General features: G+C 48.0%; 1 protein-coding gene across 2 annotated transcripts in view; it reads left to right on the top strand.

Moving 5' to 3' along the window:
- Window positions 1-23,043, top strand: part of Slc7a14 (solute carrier family 7 member 14) — a 126,569-nt gene that overhangs the window by 63,692 nt on the left and 39,834 nt on the right. The window lies entirely within an intron of this gene.

Here is a 23,043-nt window from a genome sequence, read left to right as displayed (position 1 = left end):
AGAGCACACAGCTAGTGTAAAACAATAGCAAAGGATGTAGAGAGTAGCAGGGCAGCAAGTCCTGTGGCATGACTGGGACTTGGAGGGGGAAGCCAAGAAACAGGATGTAGTGCTTCTGTAGAGACACATCACTGCCCACCTCAACGGCCTTGGTGAAGCATCACCTACAGGGAGGTCAGCAGCCGCTCTCTCCCTACAGGGTCATACAAGCAATTCAAAAGCAGGATGCCAAGGCCTACGCGTCGGCCGGTGATTGGTGGAACGGCTGGGTCTCCTATTGCCTTTCTCCCTTTCCTACATTTCCTCTAGAGCTGCAGGAAGGACATATATCTTCCCAGAGTGCCAGAAGTAGGTCAACAGACAACTTTTTTAAAAAGATAAAAGGAAAAAGAGAATACCCTTATTCTTGGTGGCCATGACACAAACATGAGATTTTGCTGGACACCGGCAGCTGATTGTGTGTGTTAGCAATGCACTGGCAGTGAGCGTTTGGACTCTTCCACTGTTTCAAGCGCAGCAGTTCTAAAGGCAGGACAGGAGTTCTGTGACTTGTGTGCAGCATCACAAGAACAGCCCTGCAGCACCATCCATCCCTACTAAATATTAATACTTAGTCTCCGTCCATGAAGGAAGAAGACAGACTACAAGCAGCAAACCCCAAAGTATACTGGCTGTTACCTGACGGTTTTCACTTAATAAGGGAAGATCCACCGGGACCAAGCCTAGCAGTCAACTCTACCCTTTCCCCTTTCCTGGATTCAACCTTTCTTCTGCATGAAAACTCTAACAAACTGGGTTTATGCAGATTAAAGGACTCCTGACCCTTCGAAATGAAATGCATTATTCACATGAATGAATTATCTGGCTACTTGAAACAGTATGTGAATTCAATTCCTAAATTTTCTTGACAAAAATTATTCATCACAGGTTTGTGGCTCTACACGGACCATCATTATAGAACTGATTAGAGGTGGCCGAACAACAGGCAGGCATCTGTTCTGGTGTCAGTATGCTGCTGTAATAAAATACCCAGAAGCAACTTAAGGTGTAGAGAGAGGTTTCGGGCACAGTCCATCACTGTGGGTTACAGCAAGAGTCATGAGACAGCTGGCCATGGGCAGGAACAGGAAGAAGACAATGCATCCATGGTCACTTGTCTGCTGGGTAGCGCTCAGCTCGACTTCTCTAGTCTTCAACAGTTCAGGACCCCCATCAAGGGAATGGTGCACACCCACAGTGGCCTGGGTCTTCCCACATCAAATAACTTAAAGACGATCTCCCATGGACATGCCCACAAACCAACCCAATGTAGACAATCTCTCATTAAAACTCTTTTCCAGGTGACACAGGGGCATAGGACAGACACCTAAGATCCCTGCCAGTTAATGAGTGCTATACAGCTTTCCCTAGACCCCATTCTAGTTGGGTACAGTCCCCAGGCTGAGATGATTCCTGTATGTGAATCATCCTTCACATGCAATGCATCCTGGGAGCCCATCCCCCGCCCCGGTGCTCACAGCACTGTGTAATCTCTCCTTCTTCACTGATGGAGAGCTCAGAACTCACCCAGCCATACGATGCTGGAGCCAGCCTGTACCAGCTGTTCAGCAGCCCTGATAGGTCACACCACTTTCCAGCTTAACAGTCAGTGACATCACACTGCAGACCTGAAATCGGCTGTGGTGAGATGGTGGTTTTGCTGCTGCTGTTTGCCATGGAATTGGTTGTTTAGCATTTCCCAGCCTACTCCTGGCCTGGCTCCACCACAGACCCCGATGCCCTCGGCAGCCTATCTTCACCACCGCACCAGGCACCAGAAGAGAAACACCTGCCTCCCCCCATCTCTCCAGATGGCCCCATCCAGAGCATCTTTCCACACTCTCTGACTGACTCATCTGCCTGCTGAAGCCAGCCAGGATCCTTCAGAGCCTCAGTCAGAGCCAAAACCAAAATAGCTTGGGCCAATATTACCAGATTCACAGTGGGTTTCTCCAGCCTGGTCTTACACTACTGTGCTCTTTGGTCACAAATCCCCCCCCCCAAATCTAATTTCCCTACCCTGTCATGCCCATATCACTTAGAACTTAAGCGATCTTCCCACTGTTCCATAACAATAGCCCTATTCCTCTCCATCTCCACCCTTGGTGATACCTGTTTCCCTTCTCCTGGCCTTCATTAAAACCTGACTCAGCACCTGGAAGCCTAGTCTACAACCTGTGCTTGTCTCCAGCAACAGTTACTGAGAAGAAGGGAGTAAAGGGGATGCTAGAGTAACAGAACTTAGTTTGTCCTGAGCAGAGAGAAAAGAACAATGGGGTTAAGGGTGCTTGCAAAGGAGAAGCAAATTGTGCTGAACACCAGGGAGGCTGAGGACAGGAATCCATGAGAGTGATGGTGTCCACGGCGACTGGTTGGATCAGGAGAGTGAATGTGCACAGGGTCCAAAGATGTCCCCAAATGAAATGTCACAGTGAAGCCCATTCTTTCGTATACTAACAAAAATTAGTAACAATAAACAGAAAGGAGAAAGTGGTAAGATCAGTGGAAATTGCACTGGAATATAAATACTAACAAAGTGAGGCTAAAGGTAAGAAGTGACATCAGAGAGGGAAATGTGTAAAATATAAAATCTGAAGTGATGTGTGATCAGTAAGGCTGAGTTTAGACTTGGAACCCAGTTAAGCTACTGACTAGCTGTGAAACTTAAGGCAAGCGCTGGAGCTTCTCTAAGCCTTGGTTTCCCCATTTTGAAAATAAAAATATCTTTATTGTAAAGTTGCTGTGCGATCTAAATGAGATACCTACCAAGTACATGGTACAAAGTGTAGCACACAGCACTAAGTAAGGTGTCCTGTGTCAAATTCTATTTTAGGTACCTGCTGTAAAATAGAGTATTTTGGCTCACTATGTCTTTTCAAGCTAGGTGTGTTTTCTACTTCTATTACTTTAACTAAATCCCAGAATCTAGCTAACCTATATCTACAGGTGTTTACCTTGCCATTTTGGAGGTCCAGACTTCAGCACTGGCTCTACCTGGTGCCCTTCTGAAATGACATCTTGGTCAAGGCCAGCCTAGGGTACGTGAGGATTTATCTCAACTTTTTCCCTATATATTCTAGATGCAAATCCCTCATTAAATGTGTAATTTTTGTTTTATTGAGACAGGGTCTCATTATATAGCTTCGACAAGCCTGGAACTCACTATGTGGACTAGGCTGGTCTCAAACTCATAGGGGTCCACCTGCCTTTGCAACCCAAGTGTGGGGATTAAAGGTGTGAGTTGTCAAACCTGGTTTTAAATGTGTATCTTTGTAAATGTTTTCTCCTAGTTTGTGGCTCTCCCTTTCATTTCCGTCTGTTTGTATTTTAAAATACTGGTGTCCAAAGTACAGGCCCTGAAATCCAGCTGGGACTGGGGGGGTGCCCTGCCGCTGGTGTTTCCTAACCATCCCCTGAGTGTTTAACACACAGCCAGAGCTGGCAAGTGCTGTCAATAGGAAGCAGGGCCCACCTGCCAAGCCAGAACCCACGTGGAGAGGAAAATGCTAAAAGGAGCTCTGTATGGCCAGCAGACTCCTGGGAAATGTTCTTGGCCTCAGCTCTGTTCCCCATGCTACATCAGCCTTTGTGGAACGTGAAGCAAATGGAACTCTAGAGCTGCTCTCTCTCCAACTTACCATGACCCACAGGTCCAGCAACTTCCCCAGCTCCACTCCAGTGTGGTCACTGCCCTCCGGCCTGTCCCAGGTGGTGGACATTTTATCACAGGAAGCAGCTTGTACCCAACACTTCCTCTTTTGTCCAAAGGCCTCATCTGCTCGCTAACAACTCCACAGGCCCTATGTCCAAGCCTCCAAAGCCCTTTTTATATTATGTTTTTGATACAGAACATCATTTTTTTCTTCCTCGTTCTTACCTACAGCTCTGTGGAGAGCTTTGGAGGCAGGATGGCTTGTGTGCTTTCTAATTTACTTGGCTGCAGATGAAACAAAGTCAAGTTAGGATGCCCACAGTGTCTGGCCTTTCGAAATCCCGAAAGACACCCATGAGCCTGAGGAGGAGACGAGGGTCAAGCTTGATGGGTTTTGTCCCCTGGGTTTCTGTCTGGTTCCCTCTTAGTATGATTAAAACCGGATGCACATGGCTAGGGAGAAGCTCTGTCAGTCAACTGGCACTTGCCAAGTACGTAAGGTCAGATGTCACTCTGTAGGCATGGAGCAGTTCAATGACACAAGCAGATGTGCATCTCAGTCACTCAGTGGAGGCAGAATAAAGGCAGGAAACCAGATGTGCACATGAGGAATGAGACAGAAGAGAGACTATGGGGCTCTGAGCTCTGACAGTGAAAGTGAAAATGAAGCTTAGAACAGAGAGGACTTGGATGGATGAAGAACAGTGAGGAAGAGGAAGACAGGCTCCCTCTATCCAAGAAAAGACATGCAGTTGATGAAAATATTTTGAAATAACATTAAAACAATGGTTGACAACATAGTTCTGGTAACAGAAATGAGGGTCAAGACAGAAAACTAGCAAGGGGGACCACACGGAACCCCTGTGGGTGCTCAGCTCTTGTGTGAACACAGCACCCCTCCATCCTCACCTCACTGCAGGAAGCTAGCTTCATCCTGCTCTGGGAGAACCCAGAGCCACAGTAAGAAAGAACTTCCTGTGAGTCCTCTACAGCTCTTTAATGAGAACCACTCAAAGGGGAGACTAATCCTTGATGCTAGAAACTTTCGCAACAGAAATGAGTTGATGAATTGTTACCAGTTCGTACTGATCATTACAAAAAGACAGGTAAAAGCCATTGAGCTGGCTCGGGAGATAGCCACCTACCACTAAGCCCGATGACCTGAGATTCATCCTTGAGATCCATGTGGTAGAAAGAAAGAACCAACTCCCACAAGTTGTCCTCTGACATCCATACAAGCACCATGGCACACTCATGTGCCAGACAGACAGACAGACAGAGACAGAGAGATGTTTTTAAAGTGCAGGATACCAAGTGTATTTTTCTTAGCATTTTAGCATGTGGCTTAGCGTTAGACCTGGGCAGACATGTCTGGCCTGTAGCACACAGCCATGTGTAGCTGAGTGTAGTGATAAATGTGGGCCAACACAAAATAGTCAACATGAGATTTTTTGTCAAATTATTTTTGTAACTCAACTGTGCAATTCTTAAGCATGAACTTTGTACCTGACGACACCGTGGGGCAATGTCACTGGACATACCTTCATATGGATGTGTGATGTGTGCCTCCTCCATCCTTAAGAGTTTCAGTGCTAGCCGGGCGTTGGTGGCGCACGCCTTTAATCCCAGCACTCGGGAGGCAGAGCCAGGCGGATCTCTGTGAGTTCGAGGCCAGCCTGGGCTACCAAGTGAGCTCCAGGAAAGGCGCAAAGCTACACAGAGAAACCCTGTCTCAAAAAACCAAAAAAAAAAAAAAAAAAAAAAAAAAGAGTTTCAGTGCTTGGGGCTGGAGAGATGGCTCAGTCTTTAAGAGCACTGGCTGTTCTTCCAGAGGTCCTGAGTTCAATTCCCAGCACCCACATGGTGGCTTACAACCATCTATGATGAGATCTGGTGCCCTCTTCTGGCCTGCAGGCAGAACACTATGCAATATAAATACATAAGTCTTAAAAAAAAAGTTTCAATACCTCCAACCTGTCATCAGGTGTGCCCGTAATGATGGGACTTATGGGGGAGACCCAGGGTAGTGTGGGGAGCCCTGCTGAGTGTCTGCCTTTCCAACCTTGCTGGCTTGCTCCTGAAGCCATTCTTTCCCGGAGTTCTGACATTGTTTCCTCGTCTCTGTAGACTGCAGTGTCATGGCCAAGGAAGGAGTTAGGGAGTCAAATTATAGACACAGATATGGATGCATATACATAGACAGATTCTGATGAGTTCCCGTTTCATCTTTTGACACAACAAACCATTTTCACTCCCCTGGTGAAAACCAGACCTGGGGTAAACCAGGAGGGCCGGTGCTCAGTGGCCCCTTTTCCATGATCTAAGGTTGCATCTACTCCATGGCCTTGCATCTACTTCCTGTAATACCTCTGGCAATTTCTCTCCACCACACCAGGATGGGAGAGGTGGGCTTTAAAGAGGGTGGTAAGGAAATGCATGAGCAAATGCATCCCTGCCCTCAGATGACCACCTCTCCAAAGTAGTGTCCCAGCGCATAGCTCTTTGCCGAAATCTCAATGAGGAGAGCAGCCAGCCAAGTATCTGTGAGTTTCTGGAAGCTGAAACTTGGTAAGACCCTTGCTTTGTGTCAGCCTTCATTATTGCTGTTGTGTTTATTGGGCAAGTGTTACACAGCAGACACAATGTGACCTCCCACCAGATGTATTAGTGGCTCCTGTTTATGGTTGTCATAGTAACTAAACTCTTGGAGACTTTTAATATGATATGCCTGACATCAGCCTTGGGACAATGACACAATCCAAAACAAACAACAAAAAACAAAAAAACAAAAACAAAACCCCACACTGCTGAGATGGATCAGGACATAAAGGCACTTCTCTAAAGCCTGGTGACCTGAGTTCCCTCCCTTCTGGGAGTAGAGAATCAGTTCCCACAAATTAACCTCTGATCTCCACATACATGTGGGCACACATAAAAGATAATTTTTTAAAACTCCACTAAATAAACACCATTTTGATATTTACTTTACAGATAGCAACACCGAGGCCCAGAGATGTCAGGTGACTTACGTAGGGCTACTTTGATCTCCGTGGCTCTTGAGCCCATTGTCTGTAAGCACAAGACTCACACTCCCAACCACAAACCTACCAGGCATGGAAGCCTCCGTCCCTGAGCTCTGAACCCAGTCCAGAGCTCTCCCCACGCTACAGATGAGTTGAGCACTTTTGTGGGTCAAAACTTTTGATAGGTTGGGTCATGAAAATGTCATCTAAGCTCAGCGTCTTCTGTCACCTGTCAGCAGCTAAAAGAAAGGTACTGTGAAGGTCACGTCCCTCTGCTACACGGGGCTTGATTGACAGCCGTGGAGGAAGGATGTCAGTTCCTGGTTCAGAGAAGGCATGTGCATCTCAATAGAAATTTGCACATTCTCAAACTGCTGATGGTGAAAACCAGCTTCCTCCAGAAAACCCAGGAAAACTTGAGCTTCTCTTACATCTTTTGCAGCCTTTGGTAGAGTGGACAGGACAGTGGCGGTGGTAATGGGACAGACAGATCACCCACTCTGAACAGTGATAATGGACAGGCAGATCACTTACTCTGGACAGTGGTAATGGACAGGCAGATCACCCACTCTGGACAGTGGCACTGGTATAGGCAGATCACCCACTCTGGACAGTGGCAATAGAACAGGCAGATCACCCACTCTGGACAGTGATAATGGACAGGCAGATCACCCACTCTGGACAGTGATAATGGACAGGCAGATCACTCACTCTGGACAGTGGTAATGGACAGGCAGATCATCCACTCTGGACAGTGGCACTGGTATAGGCAGATCACCCACTCTGGACAGTGGCAATAGAACAGGCAGATCACCCACTCTGGACAGTGATAATGGACAGGCAGATCACCCACTCTGGACAGTGATAATGGACAGGCAGATCACTCACTCTGGACAGTGGTAATGGACAGGCAGATCATCCACTCTGGACAGTGATAATGGACAGGCAGATCACTCACTCTGGACAGTGGTAATGGACAGGCAGATCACCCACTCTGGACAGTGATAATGGACAGGCAGATCACCCACTCTGGACAGTGATAATGGACAGGCAGATCACTCACTCTGGACAGTGGTAATGGACAGGCAGATCACCCACTCTGGACAGTGATAATGGACAGGCAGATTACCCACTCTGGACAGTGGCACTGGAACAGGCAGACTGTTCACTCTGAGCTTAGCATGGTGGGTGAGAGCAGCTGCTGAACGTAGAAAAGAACCCCAAGACAAAAGGTTTGACCTCTATGCAAAGAGACAAGATGGTCACCTGCATGTGAAGCAATTCTGAACACTGCCAAAGCCAACCAGGCCTGGACCAGAAGTCAGGACACCCGAGATCTCAATCAGTTCTGCCCCCCAGCAGCCCAGGGTCCTTGGACAGGCTATCCCAACTCTCAATCTCTGTCCCTCCTCTGTAAAATCAAGAGCTTGAATTAAATCACCTGCGGTGGGGGTTAGGCTGACGTAGACGTGAGGGAGAGTGAAGAGCCCCTTGTCTCCCCACAGCGAATTCAGTCCCATGCATTTCACAGCTTCTGGAGACCAGGTCTAGTTAGTCCTTGCACTGGAGCTCTCTTTCTGCAAGCCCTGCTCTCCGCTCCCTGCTGTGTGAACTTGAATGTACTTAACCTGGAACATCGGAACAGGTGGAGAGTCACAGGTGTGCCAGAGTGCTAATCCCTCAGCCTTCGGGGACTCTGGAGGGGGCGGAGGGCCCAGGTTACTCACCTCCACTTGTGAACTGCCTCATTCTTCACATATACCTTCCTTCCCACAGCCACACAAACCAGAACTGGTGATGTGGGAGAGGTGTGTAAGCTCTAGCAACCCATCTAGATCTTGGATTCATCATCTTTAAGTGAATATAATAAAGGTTGCAGAAACAAAACCATTTTGAGGATTATGACTGCATATGCAAAGTGCTTAATAGAGCTCACATGCAAAACTATGGCCAGTAATAGTCACATTTATTATTGTTATTACTACCCTAACCTGATGAGAAGAGGGCTCTTCTTAATGCAGAAGAGCAGGATTCCAAATCTGAAGCCCCCAGTCTACCCTAGCAAAGACTCAAGAGGCAGGCTTCCCGTGTGTGTGTCTGCAGGTAGACCAAAGGGAGTAAACTTTTATCCTTGATGTCTAACCCAGAGGAATTACCTTTTCTACAGGGACAGCCCACTTCTAAAAGGGAAGATGAGCTGGGTCCCACAGCAAAGTGATAGACAAGCATGCAGATTGCAAGGCATGGACTACCAAGTGGCCATGGAATAAACACCTGAGAACGGAAAGCCAGTGATTGAGAGTTAATGCCCAGTCTCAGCCCTCACCTCAGTGGCATGAATTTTGTCACCTGGGTCTAATGGGTGACCACAGCAGCTCAACAGCTTTGATGGCACCAGTCTATCAGCTCCTAACACTGGACGACACCCCCCCCCCCTTCTCTCACTTGTGACCAGGGACTGGCCCAAAGAGATCACAGCCACCTGGGGGAACCAGAGAGCTTCCAGCATGTTCCATTTGCATTATGCAGGAAATGAGAACATCAAAACAAAGAAAAATGGAGCCGTGGGCAGATCTTTGTTAAGTGGCTACACACGGGTGGAAATGAATTAAGAATGCGAGAAGGGAGAAAGGAATGAATGTAGAGCAGGAGAGGGGAAGGAAGGACAGATTTTCACACCAGCAAATAGGGCGTGGGTACTTGCAAGCCATAGAGACAGATGAAAGGCCGCCTAGAGCATGGAGATTGTGGTTTCTAGGTACTAATGGAGGCAAATGCCAGAAAGCAAAGGGTGGCATTTGCATGAAGGAGAGGAAATGACAGGAAGCTGGATGGACCCTCCCTCTGCTTCCTTCCTGATTGCAGCCTTGACTGCTGTATGGAGAACACTGCCTGCCTACCGTGCATCACACTTTGTGCTCTGCCCACCCCTGGCCGTCTTCACAGATCTGGTCCCAAAGCCCCTTTCAAAGTAACTAAACATGAATTCACAATTAAACATTTACATGCATGTGTGTATTGGGAGGGAACTCCTTCAGAGGACACACGGACTTTTGAGTCCAATAGAAAGGCTTTATAGATGGCCACTGGCTGCATGCAGAGCTCACCCAAATCATGCAGCCCTGAGACTTACAATACAAAACCCACTTCCTGGGTTAGCACACTTCAGTTAGCAAAAACAGCCAGAAGTAAAACTGCCGAAGCCAAAAAGCATGGACAGTCCGTTCAGGGACTTCTCCAGCCACATCCTGCTCTGGTAGGTAGATAGGTCGGTCTTTTTCCTGTTTCCCCGGGCGTTGCTGCCTATGTGCTTGGGTTCCAAGGCCTGAAGGGTTTCTATCAAGGTGTCAGGTGTCCACTGGGGCCACCAGTGTGTCCACGGGAGCCACCAGTGTGTCCACGGGAGCCACTCTTGCCCTCTCTGTCATTCCTTCATTCAAAACTCAGCTAAAAACGTGCCACTGCTGTGGCATTTAGCAGGGGCCGCCTAGTCAGAAACAGTCTATCAGATCCCTATAGGTAAGGCTTTTGGAAAGATAAACTGGACCTGTGTCCGTCATCTGTGCCAGAAAACCCTGTGGCCACTGTTCACAAGGGGCTCCATCCTCCAGTCCCACAGATGAGCAGGTGGCAATGTTCCCATCTGAAAATAGAAGATAGGTACTTATGCTTCTTAGAGCTGAGAGGAGTATGAAAACGGAAGGAGGACCTAGAGACACGGCTCAGCAGATAGAGCTGCCCACTGCTCTTGCAGAAGAGCAAGGTTTGGTTTCCAGTCTTACATCAGGAGCCACAACCTGGATCTCCCAGTTCTGGGGTCTGAGGCCTCTCTGGCCTCCTTGGGCACCTGTACACATGTGCACATAAACTCATGTAGGAACACACACATGCACACAAAATAAAAATGAATGGGTCTTTTTTAGACAAGGGAGAAAGGGGAAGCTGGGCAAAGGAGGTGGCCAGAGTAAACGGAAGTAGGATCTGCAACAAATCCTCACATACACACAATCTTCTCACAAGGCCCCTAAACCTAGAGTCTCTGGCCCATGTGGCTCCTCCCTGCATGCTCTCCCAGTTTGAAGGAAATTGAAAAGTCAAGGGACTTTGGGAAGATGCAAGCTGAAAGTTTGGCTGGGCACTATTCTCCCCAGACATCTGCTGAGAAGGTACATCTTCATGAAATGGTGGTCTCACCTGCTCCTCAGATGCACTGAAGTACAAGATGAGGGCTCATCAACACTCCAGGGGCAGAGGCAGGCAGGTCTCTTTGAGTTCAAGGCCAGCCTGGTCTACATAATAAGTTCCAGGACAGCCAGGGCTACATAGTGAGACCTTGTCTATAAAAATAAGGAAGGAAGGAGGGAAGGAAGGAAGGAAGGAGGGAAGGAAGGAAGGAAGGAAGGAAGGAGGGAGGGAGGGAGGGAGGGAGGGAAGGAAGGAAGGAAGGAAGGAAGGAAGGAAGGAAGGAAGGAAGGAAGGAAGGAAGGAAGGAGGGAAGAAAGGAGGGAAGGAAGGAGGGAAGGAAGGAGGGAAGGAAAGGTCCCCTCCTGTTCCTCAAAAGTGTTGAAAAGTTGTAAGCATTGCAGCTTGGATGGAAAGGCATCCTGGCAGCTGGAAGCCAAGGAATACCATAAAGTCACACCACACAACAAACTTCACACAAGAGATTTCTTGGGAGGAAAAAAACCAAGAGGATGGCTACTTCTGCTCAAGCAAGAAACAACAGCAAACTGAACAGGATAGAGGGCTTATATAGAGCTTGAGAAGGAAGAGCTTTCCAGAGTGGAGATTGGTGGGATTTCATGCCCAGAGATGGGGCTTTTTGCTCTGCAGGGTGGAGGCTGGGTGAGCAGTTGGGGCAGTGAGAGTGTTCTGTGGATGGAACAGTTAGAAGTCCTCAGGGGAAGGGCCTGGCCACTCGTGTGGCTTAAGGGGCTTACATTCTCCCCTTTTTTGTTTATTATTGATACACAATCAGGTCACAGGAAAGAGGGCAACGTCATCAGTAGACTACTTCCTGCTAAATCAGGGCATGGAGGTTCCTGGGACAACCTTGATCTTCATCATGGGGATGCAACCGGGTGCTGCAGGTCTCTGGCTCCATAGCTAGGGGCTGGTAATCCTGTCATAGTAACTGGTTAAAAGTCTGGTTAGTGTTGAAGAAATCTAGACAAGAAGTTTATAAGGCAGGGTACAACTAGTAGGATTAGGAAAAGAAGGAAGAGGCGTGAGAAGGTATCCACTTTCATATTGGACTATCAATAATTCACTAACCAAAGGCATCAACCTGTTTCTTAACATCTTTTGAAGATCTATCTGAAGTTGTTGGGTCTTATCTTTTATAGGACTGCTAAGGGCCAAGGTCGATGGTGATCTCTAGTTTGGTCACAAAGAAAGAATAGGGAACAGGTGTTTCAGAAGTCGATTTATGTGTCACGGGGATAAGTATCTCCTTTTGGCAACCTGCTGGTGAGCAGTCTCCAGACTCCTCCGCCATGCAAGTGTTCTAGTTGAACCATTTAACAATAGCATAGAGGGGAAAGAAATCTAACATTTTTCATCACCATAAATCACTTTCTTATACCTTCAGAACTTTCATGTACATGCCTTAAATCACTTTCTTATACCCCAGAACCTTCATTTACGTGATGTAAGCAAGTTTTACCACTCTGGGGGAAAGGTATCCTGACTTTTCAGGGAGTCGGGCAACACCATGAGCTGCTTGGACAGCTCTGGCAGCTGGAGCTGCTAGAACAGCTCAGCTCTGGAGGGAATGGTATCCTGACTGCTCTGGAGAGTCAGACAATACCTGGAGCTGCTAGGACAGCTCAGCTCTGGAGGGGAAAGTTATTCTGACTGCTTGGGAGAATCAGGTCTGGAGGTGCTAGGACAGCTTAGCCGGGAAGGGTATCCTGACTGTTCTGGAGTCAGGCTATAACTGGTGTAATGGGGGATGGTCTCCCTGCAGGATATAGCAATCCTGCTCCTCTCCTGGAGAGCCGCTACAGCTGAGCTTTGCTCAGTCCCCACTTAAGGGGGCTTCCAAGCAGAGTGCTGCTTCTCTGGCCTAAAATGTTGCTTCTTTTGCTAAAGGGGAAACCCCTGCAGAAATGTAGCAATCTTCTCTGGCTCCGGCAAAGGAAAAGTTTACTTTTCTGCTCCACCTTGCTCAGTCCCCTAAGGGACATCTCAGCAAGGTTCTTCTGTTCAGCTCCCCCTTGCTCAGTTCCCTAAGGGACATCTCAGCAAGGTTCTTCTGTTCAGCTCCCCCTTGCTCAGCCCCCTAAGGATCTCTTGGGGGTGAAGTTTCTCCAGGGAGAAGATTTTCTGTCCAAGGATTGGTTAGTTTTTTCTGCTCAGGGATTAGTTTTGTAGGTTAGGGGCAGAGATGGTCCTGATTTCAGAGCCAAACTGTGTTTCTTTCACTGGCCTTTCTTAGCTCTTTTACGCTAATTCTAAGGCCAGAGCATATTTCTTTCATTGGCTCTGATTCTAGAGACCAAGAGTGTTTCTTTGGCACTGGTTTCAGAGTCAGGGCATGTTTCTTTGGTTCTGGGTTCAGGGATAAAGTGTTTCTTTCTCTGGCTCAGGTCCCAAATCTAGGCTGTGTTTCCTTCTCTAGTTCTGGGTCCCAGGATCAGGGTGGGTTTTTTAGTCAGCCCTTTTCCCTACACATGACACTTTAAAACTCTTTCTTATTCCTTCAGAACTTTCATTTCATAACACTTTCTTATACTTTTAAAACTTACTTAAGCTTGCACATGCTCAGACAACACTTTCTTAGACCCTCTGAACTGAAGTTATCCTCAGTGCTTACGTAAGCTCTTACATTCTCGGACCTTTATAACACTTGTATATTCCTATATGAGTACATGAAGGTGCAGCTTTGATACCTTATTAAACAAGCATTGTTTTTTAAATGCTATCATTAAACCCTGTTTTTATGATTTTTGTTTTCAGGACAGAAATTATCATAGGTGGTAAGCCCCAGTGAAGGAGAGATGGATGGGGAGTTAGAGGAGACTGAATCAGCCTTTGACAGCATGATATAGGGTAATTTCCTGATCCTATTAGGACAGGCTGTTGACTAGAGGTGAGGGTCTCTTGGATGATAAACATCCATATGTAAGAGCTACTCCAGATAGGTGTAGGTAAGAAGAAATAGAGAAGAAAGCAAGTCTAGATATAAGAGAATTTGGGATAATTTGTGCAGTGGCAGAAATTGTCATCATTGAAAATCAGCATGCCAGTTTTGGCTGTCTGAACTGTACTTCGGCCAGAGAAAGGCTTTAATAAAATTGGAGTCCGTGGAGGAAGAGGGGAAGGGTCGCCAAGTGAACTCCGCTGCAGGGAGTTTCTGTAAGCTCCAAGTGGGAGCGGAGAGGCAGGAAGGACAAGGTCGCAGAGGCCCAGATGGGCTTAAGGAAGCTGTGGAGACTTAGCAGGCAGCTCCTAGGGGAGGAGGCCAGGAAACAGGGACGTTCCAACAGCTGCCCACATGATGAGGCCCTGGGGGTGTAGCAGGCTCCAGGGGCCAGTGAGAGGACATTTACCAAGTAGGTGAGGAGAGATGGATGGTTAGGGCAGGTGGAGGAAGAAGCAGCTGAAGAATTTGGAACCAAATATGATGGGCAGCAGAAGCCAGCAGAAACAAGTGGTCTGCATACATCTTAAGGGTCAAATCGGCAACTTGAGTTGTTTTGAAATGTTACAGACATAGCTGAAGGGAAGCTACCTCTGAGCTGGTAAGTCAGAGATCCTGAGCCAAGCGGCAGGCTCCATTGGCTTTTAGAACTTTGAGTATGGGGGTATTAAAGGGAGAAGTGGGGAGCAGAAGATTCTTTCTTAGGTCAGAGACGAGAGGCTTAAGTCCCCTGAGGCTTTGGAGAGAAAGTGGGTATTGAGCCTGGGTTATATATTTGGTGGGGTTTTGTAGTTGAATGATAAGGGGTGCGATGTTTGGCTATAGAGGGGTTATAGGTGTCCCATACCTAGGGATCTACCTGAGAGGTTGGTAAGGGACGAGATGTGTCAGATTGTGTGGTTTGGAGGAGAAGGAGAAGGGGAATGGCTGGAGGGCCTGGGGTCAAGTGGAGGAGGGAGTAAAAGAAATAGAGGCTCCCACTTTGGCTAGGAGGTCCTTTCCCGTCAAGAGGGTGGGACAAGTTGGCACTATTAGGAAGGAATGGGTAAGGGAAATACCCCAAAAGATACAGCCAAGTGTGGGGTTTGGTGAGCCTGGTAAGGCTGTCTCCTTACTCCAACAAAAGAAGAACAAGAAGGAGAGGTGTGTGGTGATATTTTGTTTGTGCTTTAATAAATAAAGCTTGCCTGAAGATCAGAGGGAAAAGGCCAGCCACTTTAGGTAAACGAACAAGTTGGCATAGCACACACCCTTAAGCCTATCACTTGGCAGGCAGTATCTCTGTGTGTTCAAGGCCACACTAGAAATAGAGCCCGGTGTGGTGGCACATGCCTTAAATTCCAAAACTAGTTAACCAAGGAGGTCTGGAGGTCTGTACAGACAGACAGGAAGTGACAGAGCTGGGTAGGAAGAAGAAGTGACGTAGCTGAACAGAGAGAGTAAATCAGAGGGCAGAAGAGCAAGGCATACAGAACAGCAAGGCCCACAGACGTGGGTAGACAGGAGGTCGCAGCATTTGGAAGCTGCTCTGCTATGTAGAAAACCCTGACCCAGAAACAAGTCGTCTAAGAATGATTTAGTGTCAGGTTCCACAGGAGCATGTGTTCAGAGGGCTGACTTTCAATAGATCTCAGCGAGGGAGCTGCTCTTAACCACTGAGACACCTTTTTTTTCCCAAACAAGAACCTTAAATCTAATCTCCTTTGTTTAGCCTCTTTCCTGACCATTAACAAGAACAGTTTGTAACCAACCATCCTAAACAATGACAGTTATCCCAAACCCAAAACCCACTGAAAGACCAAAAACCACCTGCCCCACCTCTTAGGAATATGGGCGTCATGTTTTTTAAATTGCTTCCTGCTGTTTGTGGGCAAAGGCATCTTTAGGAGATCCTGAAAAGAAAATTTCTGAGTTAACTGTCAAGTTCCTGGGAAAAGTAGCTGTATCATTTGTTGTCCAGCCTCTGCACAATGCAAAAGTTCAGGGCTTATCTCAAGTCCTCGTTCGAGTAGTCTGTGAGGCTGGATCATCTCAGAAATTGTTCTGAGCAGTTTGTAGTCCAAAGCTGATCTTTGGGTGATGTTTGTCAGCTTAGTGGTATTATTTTCCATGTGGAATGGTAGTAGTGGCTGCCTCTACTTGAGCAAGAAACAGTAGCAAACTGAACAGGATAGAGGGCTTATATAGAGTTTCTTGGGAAGGGAGTGGAGCTTTCCAGGGTGGAGATTGGTGGGATTTCATGCCCAGAGATTGGGCTTTTTGCTCTGCAGTGTGGGGGCTGGGTGAGCAATTGGGGCAGTGAGAGTGTTCTGTGGGTGGAAACTGGCAGTGGGAAGTCCTTGGGGGAGGAGCCTGGCCATTCACGTGGCTCAAGGGGCTTACAAAAGGACTTCACCTCAACTTCTCTCTGTCCTTTCTGCCCAAGACCTTTGCAGACCAGTTGTCAAGAGTCACTTTGACAAAAAGGAACAGACCTCATGAAAAGAGATTAGCAAGCCGGGCAGTGGTGGCACACACCTTTAGTCCCAGCACTCGGGAGGCAGAGCCAGGCAGATCTCTGTGAATTCGAGGCCAGTCTGGGCTACAGAGTGAGTTCCAGGAAAGGCGCAAAGCTACACAGAGAAACCTTGTCTTAAAGAAAGAAAAAAAGAAATGGAAAAGAGATTAGCAAGAAGTAGAATTCTCTCACAACTTTTCATGGAAGGCATGGAACAGAAAACGTTTCTAAAGACATAACACATAGGAGGAAAAATATCTAGGTTCTGTTTTAGAATGTGTCCATCCAAGATGCAAAGCAACCTATACAATAGGCATTATTGCTAATTCCAGGTAGGGAAGCCAAGGCTCTGTAAAGGACCAACTTGGGCCAAACGATTGGCTCAGGGAACAGCTAGCCCTCTGAGCATCCTTCCAGTAGACATAGTTAGCTGAGCACTGCATCAGCCATGATTACTAACCACAGCACAAGCTATCCACAAGAAAAGCTTTAACTCACCATATGGTGGAAATTATACCTCCAGTAATCTCCAAAATATTTTCACAGATGGAGATTTCAAGAAAAAAGAGTCAGCAGGTAGGCTATTCATGTGCTTAGTGAACAAATTATTCAACTTGATCTGGTTTGGGGGTCAATTCTATTAAGATAGCTTATTTCTTTCTTATTTAGATGTAGATATATTGGTGCCATGGTTGGAGGGGGGCCTTTAGGAGCTCTCTGTTACCTACCCAACTTTAGTTGGAGTACTGTCCAGTCCAATAACTGATGACGTCAGGCCCTCCCTGATCGATGGTGCTGGCTGCTTCTGAACTGAGGAGCAGTAAGAAATCATAAGTCTCTTCTTTGACACAAAGAAACAGAGGCAGTCCCAGACAAATTGCTCTCCTTCCAGACACATTTGTAAAATTGCCTGGGTTTCTGTGACAGGCAACGGGGTGAGCAAGGTTGCTCAGGTGGTGGTGCTGAGGTGGGAGGGAGAGGCAGCCTGATGCATCACGCCCTGGAAAGAAAACGGGCAACTCTCTTGGCTACCCAAGAGCATCAGGAAGAGGGAGGGCATGAGGACAAGTTCATTCGGTCTAACCCTGTGCAATTGGAGGCTAGAAAGGCATTTCTTGGGATCCAGAAACCTGCTTCTCAAAGGAGACAGCTGGGATGGGGACACATCATGTGACATCTGGAATTTGGTCTCATAGAGAAATAGATGCTTCCAACAGGAGTCACACCCTATTTCTCTCTAAAGTTCAGTGATTTCTCCTCATATCCCAGTCCCAACTATATTTCAAAAGGACTAGCCACCTGGTAATATGTGCAGTATATCTAAGCCCCACCGGAAATGTATCAAAGAAACAGATGTTTCATGAAAACTAAAAGAGAGGTGATATCCATCCAGCAAAGTGCCATAGTTGGTGAGGACATTCTCAAAGACCTGCCTGTGGCTCCGCAGCCAATCACAACGGTGTGATCCAGTGTGGACTCTCTCCTGTGGCTGGGGTTTGCTGGATAATTAATGCTAAGCAGGAACTGGATGGAGAGGTGAGGGATGACTCAGCCCTCCATCAGCCCATCCTCCACCTGAGCGCAGCCCAGCAGGTCCTGAGACTGAAGAGCTAGACATTCTTTCATTAAACATTTGCATGGGCCAGTAAGAGGGCTCAGAGAGTAAAGGTACTTGCTGCCAAGGCCTACGGCCTGAGTTCAGTCCCCTGCAACCACGTGGGGGAGGGAGAGACCTGACTCCTTCAAGTTGTGCTCTGGCCTGCAAATGCACGCGTGCGCACGCACGCATGCACACACACACACACACACACACACACCACACACCACACACCACACACACACACACACACACACACACACACAAATGCTTAAGGCCATTTCAGAAATTTTACCCTAATTTCCAGAAAAAATTCAACAATTTTTTATAAACTGGGCACCAACTCAGAAGCAATTTGGAAAATCAAACATTCTAACATATTATAATCCAAAATTATACTAATTTGATATTTAGATGCTGAGACATGATAGTAGGAAAATACTTCAAATTTTCATTTTCTGTAATTAACCATTGTTTCTGTAAAAGCAGAAAATTTTGTGTACATAGTAAAAATGATACAATTTATACCTACCTTAGTTAGGGTTTCTATTGCTATGATAAAACACTGTAACTAAAACCAACTTGGGGAGGGAAGGGTTTATTTCAGTTCACAGTTTCACATCATAGTCCACCATTGAAGGAAGTCAGGGCAGGAACTCAAGCAGGGCAGGGACCTGGAGGCGGAGTCTGGCGGGGAGGCCATGGAGGTGCTGCTTACTGACTTCCCGGGTGGCAGTACCCACAGTGAGCTGACCCTCTCACGCCCATCATCATCAAGAAAAGGCACCACAGGCTTGCCACAGACTAGCCTGGTGGGTCACTTTCCCAACTGACGTCCCTTCTTCCCCAATGACTCTACCTTGTGTCGAGCTGACATAAAACTGGCCTGCACAAGAGCATATGATGGCCTCTCATCTGAGCCCAGGTGCTTTAGATCATATTAGTTGGCTTTGTGTGCCATTTACACACATGTAAATGTGAATTCATGTTGTGTGTCCAGAACCAAGGCTGAAGTGAAGAACTGCCATGCAACCAAGTGAGCATGGCCGGAAGCACCTAGGTTTCGATGTACATTTGATCTTGAATTATTTGGGGACCACTGTTCATGTAGAAAGCTTTCACTCTTGTCAAATTTTCCCTTCCATTTTGCAACCTGTCCTAGTTAGCTTTAACTGTCAACTTGACACAGCCTAGAGTCACCTGAGAAGGGAATCTCAACAGCGAAACTGTCCAGATCAGGCTGGCCTGAGGGCATGTCAGTGGGGGATTGTCCTGACAGCTGCTGATGCAGGAGGCTAGCCCACTGTGGGCATGTCAGTGGGGGATTGTCCTGACAGTTGCTGATGTAGGAGGCTAGCCCACTGTGGGCATGTCAGTGGGGGATTGTCCTGACAGTTGCTGATGTAGGAGGCTAGCCCACTGTGGGCATGTCAGTGGGGGATTGTCCTGACAGTTGCTGATGTAGGAGGCTAGCCCACTGTGGACATGTCAGTGGGGGATTGTCCTGACAGTTGCTGATGCAGGAGGCTAGCCCACTGTGGGCAGCACCATTCCCTAGGCAAACAGTCACTGACTGTATAAGAAAGCTAGCTAAGCAGGAGTGAGCCAGCAAGCAGCATTCCTCCGTGGTTTCTTCTTCAAGTCCCTGTTAAGTCCCTGCCCTGACTTCCCCCAGTGATGGACAGTGATCTGCAAGCTGAAACAAGCCCATTCCTCTCCTAGGCTGCTTGCAGCCACAGTGTTTACCACAGCACAGAAAGGAATCTAGAGCACAACCCCACACAAGGTTTGGGAAGTTTAAAAAGCTGTGCAAAGACTATGAAGGTCCCCCGGGGGGGGGCTGCATTTCTCTTGTCCATCTTTCATCTCAACTCTAACATAGACAGAGATGTTACTTTTCTAGTGACTTAGGTAAACACAATGAATGAACTGGAAAACTACCAAGGTTGGTTGTCAAGATTTGGTTACAGCCCGGCGTTATCATTAAGTGAACGGAAGTTCATATCTGGCACGTCATCCAACAACCCTGCTGAGCAATTGACAACTGTAAGGGTTTGAACGTTCCTCATAGGTTCCTGTGTTTAAACTCTGGGTCCCCAGCAGGTAGCGCTCTTAGGAGAGGTTGTAGGCCCTTTGGCAAGGCCAGCATGGTGCAGAGGTGGTAAGTCACTGCCGATGGCTAGGCCTCTGAATGCTGTAGCCGAATATACTTCCCGCCGAGCTCTCTGCTCCCTGCTCCACTGAGATGAAAGAAGCTGTGCCTCCCACTCCCCCAGCCCAGACAGCTGCCCCACCACGAAGGCCATGCTCGCTAAGCGCATGCTCACCTCTCTGGGGCACCAAAGAGCATCCATAAGTACTCAGCAACATGGGACCAGCTCTGCATTAAACTCCTTCCCAAGTCAAACCGATGCTTCAGGGTCAGGACATTGTCATTATCGGCAGGCTGTATCTGTAGCACGTGCTAAGAGTGCCTGGTGTTGTCGTAGGTGTGGTGGTATTGTGTTCCCCAAAATATTGTGCATCCTAATAAACTTATCTGGGGTGAGAGAACAGAACAGCCACTAGATATAGAGGCCAGAAAATGGTGGCACTCACACCTTTAATCCTGTCACTTGGGAGGCAGAGGTCCATCCGGATCTCTATGAGTTCAAAGCCACACCGGAAACAGTCAGGCATGGTGACACACACCTTTAATCCCAGGCAGTGATGGCAGGAAGCAGAAAGGTATATAAGGCATGAAAACCAGGAACTGGGGCTGGTTAAGCTTTCAGGCTTTTGAGCAGCAGTTCAGCTGAGAGCCATTTGGATGAGGACTCAGAGGCTTCCGGTCTGAGGAAACAGGATCAGCTGAGGAACTGGCAAGGTGAGGTGGCTGTGGCTTGTTCTGCTTCTCTGATCTTCCAGCGTTCACCCCAATACCTGGCTCCGGGTTTGATTTTATTAAGACCCTCTAACAATTCATGCTACACGCAGGGAGCTGTGACTGTTGCACCAAGTGGGGAAGCAGGAAGTCGGGAGTTACTGGGAAAGTGCTAAGTTAGCTGGTATACAGCCTGGGAAACTAGTCAAAGTAAGGTAAGTACATGCTAATGGGGACTCTCCCCACGCCGGCGGCATGATTGGCATTTGGGGCCAGTGAGCAGCAGGTTTAATCCCTCGGGGTAAAAGAACTCCCGTGAAAGTGTTTGTGCAGCTAATGGATTCTTTGATGGAATGTAGAAAGAAATTGACTTCTTGTTTCTTACTTTTTTATTTTTGACCGTGTTATACATGAACACAATATATTGATATCATAATCATCCCCCATTCCCCTCTTTTATGTCCCCACCTCTATTGACTCCCTTCTTCCCACCTAATCCCCAGTGTGTGTGTGTGTGTGTGTGTGTATGTGTGTGTGTGTGTGTGCACGCGCATGCGCGTGTGTGTGGTGGGGGAACGTGTGTGTGTGTGTGTGTGTGTGTGTGGTGTATGTGAGACGTGTGTGTGTGGTGGGTGTGTGGGTGTGTGTGGTGGGTGTGTGGGTGTATGGAAGAGTGTGTGTGGTGGGGGGGTGTGAGTGGTGTGTGGTGTGTGTAGTGTGTGTATGTATGGTGGGGGGCATGTGTGTATCTGTGACACGTGTGGTGGGTTTGTGTGTGACTGGTGTATGTGTGGTGTGTGCGGGTGGGTGTGGGTGGATGTGGTGGATGTGTGGGTGGTATGGGTGGTGTGTGGTGTGTATGTGTTGTATGTGGGTGTGTGACACGTGTGTGTAGTGTGGTATGTGTGACATGTGTGGGTGGTGTATGTGTGGTGTGTGTGGGTGTGTGATATGTGTATGTGGTGTGGTGTGTGTGTGTGTGTGTGTGTGTGGTGTGTGTGTGGTATGTGTGACATGTATGTGTGGTATGGTGTGTGTGTGACGTGTGTGTGGTGTAGTGTGGTGTGGCTCACTGAATTCACTGAGGGTTGTCATTTGCACATGGATAGGGAACTGTAAGACGAAGCACGGACAACCTAGCAGTGGCCACACTTCTGAGGAAAATCGCCCCCACCCCAGAATCCGCAGCTGCCAGTCTCCCAGGAAGTGTGAGGCCTCATTAGCACCTCCCCCACCCCCATGGGCTGTGGACAGCTTACGCAGGAGGCCACAGCTGCTGCGCATCTGTGATTGCAAGGGCCACGTCAGTCCAGAAGACCGTGTGTCATGGCACTCTTTATAGCCACTGAGTCCAGTCAGTGCTGACCACATGTGCACAGGGCAGCTACTGGAGTGCGAGCAACCGAGTAGAGGCCACGCCCCTAGAGGAAACCGACTTTCAGCAGCCATCACCTAGGGCGGGGCCTCGAGGCCCCTCCCCCGCACGGTGGACTATTGGCTGCCTGATCCTGCGCAGGTCCTGTACACGGAGCAGCTGCTGCTGAGCCGGGGGTTCAATGGCCCTGTCGTGTCCAGAAGACACTATTTCCTTGTCTCCGTCTCTGACAGTCCTCCTGCCCCTCCTTGTTCTCGGAGGCTTGTCCCGTTGGGGTGTGTGCTCACTTTCTGTAGTGATAACATGTCTTTATATGTGCGCCCTGTCTTCCCCTTTGCTGCAGCGCAGCGTTTCCACAGCCAGTGTAAAGTATCTCAAATGAAGAGCGTCTTCTGTGCTGTGTAAAACTGAAAGGAAGATGTCCCTGTACGGTCTAGCCCACTGCCGTTGCTGGGGTCATCCCGAGTCAGGCCTGCACTCGGGGTATCTCCTACCTAAGGAACACAATAGAAACGTACTAAACAAATGAGAGTTTTTCTAAAGAAAGATCAACTCCCAGTAGCTCAGGGGAATTCGTGCTGATTGCCTTCCCAAGTACGATGTTAAAATGGTTCTGGAAGCCGGACATGATGATGCATACCTATAGTCCCAGCCTTTGGGAAGGTTATCATAAGACAGAGGATAGCCTGGTCCACACAGTGAGTCCAAGGCCAGCCAGGGCTACCATCCTGGCTAGCTTTTATTGTCAACTCTAGACAAGTGAGAGTCACCTGGGAAAAGGGAGTCTCAGTTGAGGGATTGCCCAGATCAGACTACCCTACAGGAATTTCTTGATTGATGTGAGGAGGCCAAG

Source organism: Peromyscus maniculatus, chromosome 6 (genome assembly GCF_049852395.1).
Source record: "Peromyscus maniculatus bairdii isolate BWxNUB_F1_BW_parent chromosome 6, HU_Pman_BW_mat_3.1, whole genome shotgun sequence".
Classification (NCBI taxonomy): Eukaryota; Metazoa; Chordata; class Mammalia; order Rodentia; family Cricetidae; genus Peromyscus; species Peromyscus maniculatus.
The sequence above is the reverse complement of the archived record's forward strand: the minus strand, read 5'-3'. Positions and strand labels throughout refer to the sequence as shown.